This window comes from Octopus sinensis, linkage group LG11 (genome assembly GCF_006345805.1).
Source record: "Octopus sinensis linkage group LG11, ASM634580v1, whole genome shotgun sequence".
In the NCBI taxonomy this organism is placed as follows: Eukaryota; Metazoa; Mollusca; class Cephalopoda; order Octopoda; family Octopodidae; genus Octopus; species Octopus sinensis.
The window spans coordinates 36,061,427-36,076,110 of record NC_043007.1 but is presented as its reverse complement, the minus strand read 5'-3'; the positions used below and the strand labels follow the sequence as shown (position 1 = coordinate 36,076,110).

The window sequence follows — 14,684 nt, the reverse complement described above, 5'->3', positions numbered from 1 at the left end:
GGTGTGGTGGTGGTGGTGACGAATAGTGGTGATGGTGGTCGTTGTAGTTGTAGTGGCGATGATGATGGTGGTGGCGGCGATAATTGATTGTCTTTGTGTTGGACTTGTACAGGCTGCAATAAGATATTGAACAAGCAACAACAAAACTACCACCACCACCAACAACAACAACAGCAAAACCACTATCACCACCAACAACAACAATAGCAAAAATCCCCACCACCACGAACAACAACAACAGCAACAACAAACAAAAGCAAAACAATTGCTAGAGACTGAATTTTTAATGATTTAAGCATTTTCTGAGTATGCGTTGTATGTGAATAGCATTCAGTTACTGTATGTCTAGTAGTAGTAGTAGTAGTAGTAGTAGTAGTGGTTCGTGGTGGTGGTGGGAGTAGTAGTAGCAGAAGTAGTAGTATTAGTATTAGTAGTAGTAGTAGTAGTAGTAGTAGTAGTAGTAGTGGTGGTGGTGGTGGCGGCAATAATAGTGGTTGTAGTAATAGTAGTAGTAGTAAGGTGGTGGTGGTGGTGGCAGCAATAATAGTGGTTGTAGTAGTAGTAGTAAGTAGTAGTAGTATTAGTAGTAGCAGCAGCAGCTGTAGCAGTAGCAGTAGTAGTAGTAGTAGTGGTGTGGTGGTGGTGGTGGTGTGGTGGTGGTGACGAATAGTGGTGATGGTGGTCGTTGTAGTTGTAGTGGCGATGATGATGGTGGTGGCGGCGATAATTGATTGTCTTTGTGTTGGACTTGTACAGGCTGCAATAAGATATTGAACAAGCAACAACAAAACTACCACCACCACCAACAACAACAACAGCAAAACCACTATCACCACCAACAACAACAATAGCAAAAATCCCCACCACCACGAACAACAACAACAGCAACAACAAACAAAAGCAAAACAATTGCTAGAGACTGAATTTTTAATGATTTAAGCATTTTCTGAGTATGCGTTGTATGTGAATAGCATTCAGTTACTGTATGTCTAGTAGTAGTAGTAGTAGTAGTAGTAGTAGTGGTTCGTGGTGGTGGTGGCAGTAGTAGGAATGATGGTATGGCAGTAGTAGTAGTAGTAATGGTGGTGGTGGCAGTAGTAGTAGTAGTAGTAGTAGTAGTAGTAATGGTGGTGGTGGTGGGAGTAGTAGTAGCAGAAGTAGTAGTATTAGTAGTAGTAGTAGCAGTAGTAGTAGTAGTGGGTGTGGTGGTGGTGGTGGTGGTGGTGGTAGTAGCAGCAGTAGAAGTATTCAGTGAGTGTATGTTGCGTAATGCGTTAATGCTTGTAATGTTACGTGTGTGTGTGAGAGAGAGAGCGTGTGTGTGCGTGCGTGTGTGTGTGTGTGTGTATGTGTGTGCCTACGCGCGCATTTTTATGTGCATGTTTATACATATGACTATGAAGACTATATTTTGAGTATATGTGTGTTTATGTCTATTACGTGTGTTTGGATATATATATGTGTGTGCGCGTGCATATATCGATGTGTATATGTCAGTTTTTTTAATTTTATTTGCGTGCATGTGTATGTATGTGTATATTGCATGTTATTGTGTGTGCGTGTGCACGTGTCTGCATATCTGTATAAAATATCTGCACATTTCTTGAAGCAACGTGAATCAATGTTTTGAAACGTGGTAAAGTGAGAGTGAAATTGAAACCATCTGATAACAACAACAACAACAACATCCTCCGCTTCCTTCATTTTCTTCTCCTCTTCCTCCTCATCATCAATATTGGTTTCAAATGTTCGTACGAAGCCAGCAATTTCGGACGGTGGAGGTGTGGGGGCGGCTAAGTCGATTAAATCGACCGCCAGTGCTCAACTGGTACTTATTTCTTTTCTACTCAAGGCACAAGGCCTGAAGTTTTTTGGGGAAGGGGGCCAGTCGATTAGATCGACCCCAGTACGCAACTGGTACTTAATTTATCGACCTCGAAAAAATGAAAGGCAAAGTCGACCTCGGCGGAATTTGAACTCAGAACGTAACGACTGACGAAATACCTATTTCTTTACTACCTACAAGGGGCTAAACACAGAGGGAACAAACAAGGACAGACAAACGGATTAAGTCGATTATATCGACTCCAGTGCATAACTGGTACTTAATTTATCAACCCGGAAAGGATGAAAGGCAAAGTCGACCTCGGCGGAATTTGAACTCAGAACGTAACGACAAACTAAATACCTAATTCTTTACTACCCTCAAGGGGCTAAACACACAGGACAATCAAGGACAGACAAATGGATAAAGTCGACCTCGACGGAATTTGAACTCAGAACGTAACGGCAGACGAAGTACGGCTACGTATTTCGCCCGGCGTGCTAACGTTTCTGCCAGCTCGCCGCCTATCAACTGGTACTTACTTCATCGACCCCGAAAGACTGAAAAGGTCAAGTCGACTTCAGTGGAATTTGAACTCAGGACGTAAAGACTGACGAAATGCTGCTCAGTGTTATATCCAGCGTACTAACGATTCTGCCAGTTCGCCGCCTATTTTCGAAGCCATTAAATAAAGGGATGGGAAGGTTGATGGATCGGGAGAATCATTAAAGCGTCCGACAAAATGTCTTTTGCTATTTCCTTCTGCTCTATACGTTCTGAGTTCAAATCCCGCCAATGTCAGTTTCACTTTTCATCCTTTCAAGTTCGATAAAATAAAATAGCAGTCTAGCACTGGGGTCGATGATATCGACAAATCCCCACCTCCCAAAATTACTGGCCTTGTAACTAAATGAAAAACAGTCAATCAGAGCTGATGCTTGTGTGCGTGGAGAAGGAAAATAACTTGGCTCTTGTCAGTGTGAGAGCCGCAGGGCTTATACACAATATCGATGAAAAACAGTCTTCTGCATTCAGTGAGTTTTATGGTACGTGATGATAGGAGTAGTTGCAGCAGTGTGGAGGCGCAATGGCCCAGTGGTTAGGGCAGCAGACTCGCGGTCGTAAGAACGCGATTTCGATCCCCAGACCGGGCATTGTGAGTGTTTATTGAGCAAAAACACCGGATCTTTTCATTTTGAAGGCCAGATTTTCCTAGTTAACTAAACAATTTGAAACTTCGTATACTGGTAGAATGTGTCAAAAGAAAACATTATTGTAAACAAAATTGTAATTCGTAACTTAAACGTAGTTTAATTTTAAGAATTTTAACCAATGAAATCGCAGCATTCGAGCTCAAATTATTTACCTCTTCTTCTATCTTCTACATGTGCTAGAAATAACAGCTATATCTCTTAAATCGATTAATTTCGTCGCCCAATAAAAATATTAGCTCCACGAGGCTCCGCTGTACTCTTTCGCCACAACTTTCTCGCTCTTTCTTCCTACTTCTGCCACAAAGCAGAGGAACCATGGTGTAACCCACTATGGTGTGGTAAAACTTTCAGACCCTAGTCTAGATTGCGAATCCTATGTACCCCAGGATGGTTCAGCTCTCCACCCGTTAAAAGCCACCGTTTACGGAATGAGGATAACAACGTAGCTTTCGCGCCCGTGCAACCGCCAGTCTATCGCGTGTGGTGGGTGGATCTTAAAGTTGCCACACGCGTTCTTAGTAGCTTAGAGTAGGTTCGAATTAGAGATCATTCTTTGTGGCTAATGGCGTGAGTCCTGATTGGAAGAAGAAGAAGACAGCAGTCGATCTCGGCGGCATTTGAACCCAGTATGTAAAAAAAAACGGACTAAATGCTGCTAAGCATTTTGTCCGGCATGCTAACGATTCAACCAGATCGCCGCCTTCATCTTCATGAATATCACTAACAATAATCGGGACACTTACAACAATAGCAACAACAATAACATTAACTACAGCAATAGCACTAACAACACTCAACACTAATTACAACCACAGCAACACTAGTAACTACAACACTATCAATAACAACAACACAAACAGGGCGACAAGATTTTTTTTTTAAAGGTGGCGAGCTGGCAGAAACGTTAGCGCGCTGGGCGAAATGCGTAGCCGTATTTCGTCTGCTGCTACGTTCTGAGTTCAAATTCCGCCGAGGTCGACTTTGCCTTTCATCCTTTCGGGGTCGATTAAATAAGTACCGGTTACGCACTGGCGTTGAGGTAATCGACTTAATCCGTCTGTCTGTCCTTGTTTGTCCTCTCTGTGTTTAGCCTCTTGTGGGTAGTAAAGAAATAGGTATTTCGTCTGCCGCTACGTTCCGAGTTCAAATTCTGCCGAGATCGACTTTACCTTTCATCCTTTCGGGGTCTATAAATTAAGTACCAGTTGCGTACTGGAGTTGGTCTAATCGACTGGCCCCTCCCCCAAAATTTCGGGCCTTGTACCTAGAGTAGAAAAGAATAATAGCCATGACGACAACGCTAACTACAACAGCAACTCACACTAACAGTAATACTATTAACTGGAGGCGCAATGGCCCAGTGGTTAGGGCAGCGGACTCGCGGTCATAGGATCGCGGTTTCGATTCCCAGACCGGGCGTTGTGAGTGTTTATTGAACGAAAACACTTAAAAGCTCCATGAGGCTCTGGCAGGGTATGGTGGTGATCCCTGCTGTACTCTTTCACCACAACTTTCTCTCACTCTTCCTTCCTGTTTCTGTTGTACCTGTATTTCAAGGGGCCGGCCTTGTCACTCTCTGTGTCACGCTGAATATCCCCGAGAACTACGTTAAGGGTGCACGTGTCTGTGGAGTGCTCAGCCACTTACACGTTAATTTCACGAGCAGGCTGTTCGGTTGATTCGGATCAACCGGAACCCTCGTCGTAACCGACGGAGTGCTTCCATTCCATCCACTATCTCTCTCTATATAAACGGCAGTTTGTCTGTCTGCGTGTCTGTGTGTCTGTTAGGTTGTACCCTCACCCTGACCACAGCTTTCAACCGATTCTGATGAAACTTGACACACACATAGCCCAATGTCATAATTCAAAACTAACGCAGCGAAAATTTTGAAAAGTTCCCCCAGTTCTGAAAAAAATCGATAAATTCGACATGGGGTCGAGAATCAGAAACACAAACCACAGACTTTTTTAACTCAAAAAAAATTTACCATAATTTTTTTCCCCATTTTTTTGCTATTTTTTGGCTATAACTCTCTAAAAATGCTTTATAGTTATTTCCCTTACAAATCCGAGCAACGCCGGGCGATACTGCTAGTTAACTATAACACTAACGACATCAATACTAACAGCAATAATAGCTACACCAGCATTAATAACAACACTAATAACAACACTGATAACAACAGCAGTAATAACATTAACAATATTACTCTCTTATTCTTTTACTTGTTTCAGTCATTTGACTGCGGCCATGCTGGAACACCGCCTTTAGTCGAGCAAATCGACCCAGGACTTATTCTTTGTAAGCCTAGTACTTATTCTGTCGATATCTTTTGCCGAACCGCTAAGTTACGGAGACGTAAACATACCAGCATCGGTTGTCAAGCGATGTTGGGGAGGGGGGACAAATGCAGACATACAAACATTATACACACACACATACATATAAACATGTATACGTCGGGCTTCTTTCAGTTTCCGTCTACCAAATCCACTCACAAGGCTTTGGTCGGCCCGAGGCTATAGTAGAAGACACTTGCCCATGATGCCACGCAGTGGGACTGAACCCGGAACGATGTGGCTGGTAAGCAAGCTACTTACCACACAGCCACTCCTACGCCTAACAACAACAACAAAAGTCAGTTACAGTTTCAACAGTCCTCAAACAATATTTCAAGGTTAAATTTCGTTAAATCTCTGGAAGCATTTAGAGAGAGAGAGAGAGATAGAAAGAGAGAGAGCGAGAGAGTGCGTGTGTGCGCGCGCGAGCGCGGGCGGATGTTACTGTCGCTGTGTGTGGACTTGTGTATCTATATGCTTTGCCTGAGGGTCTGTATTTGTTTGTATGGGTGTGCATGTGTATGTGTTGCTGTGTCGTTGTATGAGTGCATGTCTTTGCCTATGTATGTGTATGTATGTTTGTGTGTTTGTGTTTGTACATGTATATGTGTTGCTGTGTCGTAAATATGAGTGTATCTGCCTAAGTGTGTGTGTGTGTGTAGGGTGTACATGTGTATGTGTTGCTGTGTCGTGAGTATGAGTGTCCCTACCTACGTTTTTGTGTGTGTGTGTAGGGAGTACATGTGTATGTGTTGCTGTGTCGTGAGTATGAGTGTCCCTGCCTACGTGTTTGTATGTGTGTGTAGGGAGTACATGTGTATGTGTTGCTGTGTCGTGAGTATGAGTGTCCCTGCCTACGTGTTTGTGTGTGTGTGTGTGTGTGTGTGTGTGTGGCTACAGCATTGGTGAATGATAAAGAAGTTCGTTTCGCAGTCACGCGGTTCTAAGTTCGATTTCACTACACGGCGTGCTAACGTTTCTTATTTCTTTACTGCTCACAAGAGGCTACACGCAGAGGGAACAAACAAGGGCAGACAAACGAATTAAGTCGATTATATCGACCCAAGTGCGTAACTGGTATATATTTAATCGACCCCCAAAAGAATGAAAGGTAAAGTCGACCCTCGGTGGAATTTGAACTCAGAACATAAAGACAAACGAAATACCGCTAGGCATTTCGCCCGGCGTGCTAACGTTTCTACCAGCTCGCCGCCTTTTATTAAGTACTAGCAGTATCGCCCGGCGTTGCTCGGGTTTGTAAGGGAAATAACTATAAAGCATTTTTAGAGAGTTATAGCCAAAAAATGGAAAAAAAATTATGGTAAATTTTTTTTTAGTTAAAAAGGTCGAGTTGCGTCCCCTAGACAGTCTGTGGTTTATGTTTCTGATTCTCGACCCCATGTCGAATTTATCGATTTTTTTCAGAACTGGGGGAACTTTTCAAAATTTTCGCTGCGTTAGTTTTGAATTATGACATTGGGCTTATGTGTGTGTCAAGTTTCATCAGAATCGGTTGAAAGCCGTGGTCAGGGTGAGGGTACAACCTAACAGACACACAGAAACACACACAGACAAACTGCCGTTTATATAGAGAGAGATTCTTCGTCTCTAAAGATGTAGTTGTCTTGAGCAAGTTTCTATTACCATAGACTCTGACCGATCCATAGCTTTAATTCAAAGGTCCAGACTTGTCACACCCTATTCATTCTACCAGCGAACTACGTTAAGATTACTCATGTCTGTGGAATACTGAGATAGCCACTTACACGCTAATTCAGTGAGCATGTAATCCCATGAACCGAAATACTAAATACTCATCGACGAAACTGACGGAGATCCGTTGGCTTTATAATTTGAAAATGCATGTGAGCGTCCGTCCGTTCATTTCAGAATCACATCCAACAGCAGAAGTCATAATTCATTTTAGTGTGGTTGTTGGCTGTGATGTAGTTAATGAATATAGGCGCAGGAGTGGCTGTGTGGTAAGTAGCTTGCTAACCAACCACATGGTTCCGGGTTCAGTCCCACTGCGTGGCACCTTGGGCAAGTGTCTTCTGCTATAGCCCCGGGCCGACCAATGCCTTGTGAGTGGATTTGGTAGACGGAAACTGAAAAGAAGCCCGTCGTATATATGTATATATATATATATATATATATATATATATATATATGTATGTGTGTGTTTGTGTGTCTGTGTTTGTCCCCCTAGCATTGCTTGACAACCGATGCTGGTGTGTTTACATCCCCGTCACTTAGCGGTTCGGCAAAAGAGACCGATAGAATAAGTACTGGGCTTACAAAGAATAAGTCCCGGGGTCGATTTGCTCGACTAAAAGGTGGTGCTCCAGCATGGCCGCAGTCAAATGACTGAAACAAGTAAAAGAGAGTAAAAGAGAATGATAAGCAAACATTGGTGGGTTGCGTGTTCAATTCTAAAAATCACACTAAACAATGTTTTCATTCTGTTTATTGAACAGATATAGCATTGGATTCGTTCCCCCGTTTTGTCACATACGAATCTCAAGCCACGGTTTAGTCATAGTTTGATCATGTACGCAATCGAGATTTTCAATGAACGGCCGTTGTTCACGTGATAGTTCGGTGGTCCGACGTGAACACAGCCTCTAAATTACAATCAAATTAGCCGCCAATTTCGCAGTGTCCAATTCGCCACTCTCGCCAATTCAGAGTTTGGGTCGAGTTGTGTTATTCTCTCTTAATAGCTGTTCTCACAGCTGCATATTCAATTGAGGACAATCGAAGAAGACACGTCACCGCACATTGATATTTATTTGGTAAATTGAAAAAAAGGAAAAAAAACCTAGCACACCCCACCTCGTTGAATTCCTAACAGAGACTTGCCTTACGTGTCATGTTATGCTCTTTCGTTTAATTGTTTCCATCAATTGTATTACATGAACACTTTTCCTATTGTAACAAATAAATTATGTTCCAACACATAATTAAAAACTTCATGTTACACAGGGAACATATATATATATATAATACAAAATGGGACAAGAACGCAAAATATCCGGACAGGTGATACAAAAATGGGACAGCAAAACATCCAGATAGACGATACGGGTCATTCGAAGTTTTCTTTCCTCGGTCGAGTACCAGATTATCTTCACAATTTCGTCTGATTATACTCGAGATTGCTCCAATCTGGCCAGCCCCCCCATATATATATATATATATATATATTATATATATATATATACATATACACACATACACACATATATATACATACATACACACACACACACACACACACACACACACACATATATATATATACATACATACAAACATTTTTACAACAGTTGAGTAAAAAACATATTTGAGAATTAACGAATAAAACATTTGGTCACTGCATCAAGCTGATATACATATACATTATTACAACTATTCAGGCGGCGAGCTAGCAGAAACGTTAGCATGCTTAGTGGTATTTTACGTTCTGAGTTCAAATTCCGCCGAGGTCGACTTTGCCTTTCATCCTTTCGAGGTCGATAAATTAAATACCAGTTGCGTACTGGAGTCGATCTTATCGACTGCCCCCTCCCCCAAAATGTCGGGCCTCGTGCCTAGGGTAGAAAACAATATTACAACCATTCATAATTAGCGAGGGCAGATTAAGTTAAGGAAATATAAATGACTTTACTTGACATTTACCAACATTGATATTTGAAGACAGAATAATTGAGAAACCATCACATAGAGGAAAATGGCGTAACCAGCAGCAGAATCTGACAGCTTTCTTTTTTAGCTAGATTTGCCCTTCTTTTTATATACTGTAAGTAAAAAATGTTCCAGAACATTCTATAAGCCATTAGGCGGGAAGGTTTCAGCTCACCAATCGATCTCGTTGGCTGAGCTTCAATCACGGGAGGTTAATCCTTTTTATGGTAGGCGTGCTTCGAAGCTGGGAAATATGAATGTGATGTTTCAACACACGCTGCCATCTTGCTACTTCATCACCAATGCAAGTCCATTATTTATATCCATACTTCCAAACCAGTTCTGAGATTCTTCAGCTCTCAGTTCCTTCTTGTGAACTGACAAGAGTTGATACAGATGCACTAATCAAATTCATATAGCGACTGTATGGGAATAGCAAACTAAGTGACATTGTATGTTCTGCGAAACTATGCGATACCTAAATAGCACGCTTACCTAGATGCCTATACAGCAAAACCGACACTATCTTCTCAATGTTCGTCGTAAACCCTTCTTATGTAAAAGAGGATATAACTCGAAGCTGGTTCTTCTATCTGGCCTTGTTTCTGATAAAGCAATCTAGGTTGTAGCGCGCTAATTCCTTGCCAAAAAGAACAGTTCGCTATTCTACTCCATCTGAGTTTACGCGAATTCAACCAAATTTGTTCATTCCAGCATTATCAAAACTGACGCGATGGATGTCGTTCTTATCTCTATTTTCAAAGATGGATTTTAGGTACGTTGTGATAACAATCACGAAAAATCCTTGATATCAGTTGTAGGTAAGGTCTATAACCAGAACACATCTTAATCGCTTGCTTACATTTATTTAATTCCAATCATTCTTTCTGAATTACATTGCGGGCTTTCGCCCGAGCTGTAAAATTATAGATATGAAATACATAGCTCTGTAAAAGTGCATAAAACGATTTAATTTGGACCAGTATTTTATAAGCCTCCCAAAAACATTTGTCATTGTTAACAGGGAAGCTCTTTAGAACTCTCATTTCTCAAGTTTATCGTATTTATCATGGATGGTTCCGTTTTTGAAGTATTTAACGGTCAGATATCCTTCCTAATATCAATCATTTTAGCTGCTTCTTACAACATGTATAGACATGGATGCTGATAATATATTTTCCCTTTTTGATGGTTGTCTTCTCGATGTTGACATTATTTTCTCTACCTGCTTGCTTTCTTGCTTAATGCTCTTGATGTTAGTGGTCCCAGAGACGTCATTATGCGTAAAACCGACCAGGTCCATCAGTGCTTTCTTGCTGGCGGTCCTGTGCTAGCCCCTCTACGTCGAGTCTCTGGAGATCTTCCTTATTCACGTCCAACTATCTGATGCGGAGCCTTTTCCAGCCATAATATTTTTCTCACTTGATTTTTCTCTGTGATGGTTCCTGTTTGCTATCGTTGTGTCTCACATAGGTGTCGCTTCAGGCTTCACTGCTGTGTTACACCATGACATCACAAATGATGACAGAATCAACACCTGTACTATATTTTAAAAATTTATCCGTAAGATTTTTTCGGAAAAATAATTCTTTTTGCTTTGACAAAGGAATTCACTGAAACCGGGTCCATGACGTTGGGGAAAGAACATGGACGAAAGACATCTCTTGAGTTACTTTTGTTACTTTTAGCCGATTAATACATACATACATACATACATACATACATACATACATACAGTGAAGGCGCATGGCTCAGTGGTTAGAGCGTCGAGCTTACGATCGTGAGGTTGTGAGCTCGAATCCCGGACGGGGCTGCGTGTTGTGTTCTTGAGCAAGGCACTTTATTTCACGTTGCTCCAGTTCACTCAGCTGTAGAAATGAGTTGCGACGTCACAGGTGCCAAGCTGTATCGGCCCTTGCCTTTCCCTTGGACAACATCGGTGACGTGGAGAGGGGAGACCGGTATGCATGGGCGACTGCTGGTCTTCCATAAAACAACCTTGCCCAGACTTGTGCCTCAGAGGGTATCTCTCTAGGTGCAAAGCCATGGTCAGTGCCTGACCGAAGGGGGTCTTTACCCTTTACCCTTACATACATACATACATACATGCATACATACATACATACATACATACATATACACATACATACATACATACATACATATATACATACACACATACATACACACACACATATATACATACATATATACATACATAAATAATACATACATACATACATCCATACATACATACATTCATTCATACATACATACATACATACATACATTCATACATACATACATACATTCATACATACATACATACACACATACATACATACATACATACACACACACACATACATACATACACACACACACATACACACATACATACATACATACATACATACATACATACATACATACATACATAGTGGTTGTCTACTCCTTATGCAGAATCTGACCACCTCTTGTACTTACACCTTAGATTCATCATGGCGTCTGATGTGGATTTTTAAACCCGACAATGTTTTGAAACTACACCCACATAAATTGAGTATCTGCTTTGGACCACCAAAAGCTGCAGTTAAGTTCTGATCTTTATGAATCATAGAATGTCTCTTGAGGCCTTCGTTAGATTTTCAGACCTTATGGCATACATGACATTGACAGGTATGCACAGATAGATTGGCAGAACAGTTGGTGGAGGTTCGTTTTCCATGGATCCGCAAATGAGGTTTGAGCCCAGCAAAAAAAACAAAAAAAAAAACAAAACATGCATGATCTGTAACAGATTGTGCATACATACATACATGATGGCTGCCCCCGCGTTATCGAGTATGGCCATTGCACGAAGCTTAACTGTTACTGGTGCTGTGATCGAATGTGACTTTTTAGCCCAGCTAAAGATCTACAATGTCTTGTACAGAATTGGCAACTAAAACCTTTACCGGTAATAGCCGGCTGTAGTTGTAACTGGGCTTCATGTACCTTTGCATGTCGTTTAAGTCCTCCTGCCGAATTACACTCTCTTCCACATGCCCGACAGATATGATATGCATACATACATATATAAAAATAAGAACGTTCTCCTATTCTTAATAATATATTTTACTGACTATATTTTACATGCAGCGGCAATACACATAAGTTTGGAATGACAACAAGATTTCTTTTTAAGATATATACATTATTTATTTTACATATTTTACAATCATGTTTGATGTTGGAAGTTTGTAAGTGTTCGCATGTTTTTGTGTCTGTGTGTTCGTTAGGCGTAAAAAGGTACTAACCAGTGAAATGACGATGGGATTTGATTCACAGTTAATGTTGTTGGTATCGGCTTGGCAACAGGTAATAACAGATGGCTTAAGGTAGTTCTTAGAAGAAACTAGAACCCAAGAACAGATAATTGATTTACCGTTTATGAGGTACACTGTAAGAGTCCCATATCAAGATATTGCATGTCGCAGTTGAGATTAATTGAATCACTCGTTGTGTTTATCTTTCTCTTGATATGAATATACTTCCAGACATGTTACTGTAGCCGTTTTCTTCGTGGCGAGAATTTCACCTAACCGCTATAGTTGAATCTGTAGTTGTCTCGTGTACAATTTAAATCTTCGATGTTTGTCGATTGGTTCTTGCTGCTTCTTCATTATATGTTCTGCTTGGTTATGTTTCTCTAGTTATAGATATCTTGTAACCGTTTTCTTCATGGTGATTTTTCACACTAACAGTATGAGAGGTATCTGTAACATCTTGTATTAATGGTGGTCGCCTGCCTCGAAACTGGAACTTGGTCGAGTATTCTCTGTGTGGTCAGAGACTTAGTTCTTAAAAGAACTAAAAGCCTAAGACGAGCTGTGTGGTCAGAGGTTTAGCTCTGAGAAGAACTAAAAACCTAAGACGTATTTCTTTATTACCCACAAGGGGCTACGAAGAGGGGGACATTACAAGACGGGACATGGGGAACATAAAATAAAAATAAAGTATGAAGTAAAAATGAATTAGATGTAATGAGATGGAACGGCTTACGAACCCCCAACTCGCAGTTCCGTTTAAAATACAATTATACATACAATTTTACAGTTACAATAATTTTACAATTCTACATGTCAACATTACGTATAATCAAAATACAACTTTAAATTTTACAATTCTTTTACATTAGACGCTCGTCCGTCATATAATCCAACAGGTCCGTTTGCTCTATAACATCTGGCAATTTATCATACCGCACATAATGCGTTATGTGTATGGCATTAAACATCTTTTTTAGTTTTATATATGTCTCTTTGTCTATTATGACGCCTTTCACGTCGTCACCATACAGCTTTGGGTTCACCTTCACCCTGACCAACTCTTTCTTACCTACAAGTCTCTTCTCCACTTCTGTATTCTTGATATACATTACAACTGCCTTCAAGTTTTTTCCTGTCGGCCTTCTTCCATATCTGCACGATTCCAATTGCTCGTTCACTCTTGTCTCCCATTCTTTTTCAAACTCTGTCCTTGGCCGCTCTCTCACCTTCTCTTTTACTTCCTGTTCTTTGTCTTCTCTCTCTTCTGCTATCTTGCTTTTAATTTTCTTCTTTTTTTGATCTTTCGGTGGTGATTCCACCCTTGATCTCTTCCTGTCTTCCGTCTTTTCCTCTTCTGCACTCTCTCGTTCTTCCTCACTTAACCGCTCCTCCATTCGTACTTCCTCCGCTTTCGCCTCCTCCACACACGCGTCCTCCATCACAACCTCCGGTGCTTTAGTTTTTTCTCGCGGGCACACATCTTCATGTGGCCCCTTGATTTACAATTGTAGCAAATTGGGGGTCTTCCCTCTACCACAACTCGGAGCCGCGTCTCGTCAGGGTAGACCAGCTCCTCCGGGATGTTGTACAGGTCTCGCACGGTAATGTGTGCGAGAACCTGCACCGTATATCCCCACCATTTCACCTCCGCTGACTTCTCCACCTTCAGTACTTCTACATCATCCTTGCAGTTAAACAGCACTGCTGCCAGCAACCTTTCCATATTAAATTCGGGTGAGATTCTATTGATTCTCATCCTCACTGCTCTCCTTCCGCAGTAACTTGGTAGCAAAGTCCACTTATCCGATTTCAAAAGTCTTGTTGCGTTCTTTTTTGCCTCATTTTCTGTTTCAAAATATACCACTACCGTGGCATACTTCTTTCCTCTTTTGAAAAATGTGGGTTCACCCTCAATTTCCTTCAGACACCTTTCTACTTCTTCCATTTCCGCTACTTCAATTTTTTTCGACTCCACACACCACGTCCTGTACGTTATAGTACGCTTCTCTGCACTGCTTTCCTCCTCCTCGGACGGTGTGACTCTTACGCAGTCACCCTCCCTCTTTAAACTGTCGAAATACTTCTGTAGGGTCTTCTGTTCGACCACCACCTCCACCATCTCCAGCTCACCGGCAACCAGGCCTCTGCTTGCCGCTCGCGCGTAAGTCTGTTCTTGCATTTTCAGGAAAAAAAATTATTCCACGTCCTCCAACGAATTCGAACTCACCACCTCTTCACTTGAAATAAACACACCAGAATAATCACACCTGAATAACTCCAAATAACTTACTCAAAGACTAAAAGC

At 41.3% G+C, this 14,684-nt stretch overlaps 1 long non-coding RNA gene across 2 annotated transcripts in view; it reads left to right on the top strand.

Moving 5' to 3' along the window:
• The window catches only part of LOC118765263, a 33,430-nt gene that overhangs the window by 81 nt on the left and 18,665 nt on the right, over window positions 1–14,684 (top strand). The window contains exon 2 of one of the 2 annotated variants that reach the window (XR_005001103.1): window positions 2,385–2,393. The exons of the other annotated variant lie outside the window; for it this stretch is intronic. This is a non-coding gene — a long non-coding RNA (uncharacterized LOC118765263). The remainder of the gene's footprint in view (window positions 1–2,384; window positions 2,394–14,684) is intronic. 2 annotated transcript variants of the gene reach the window in all.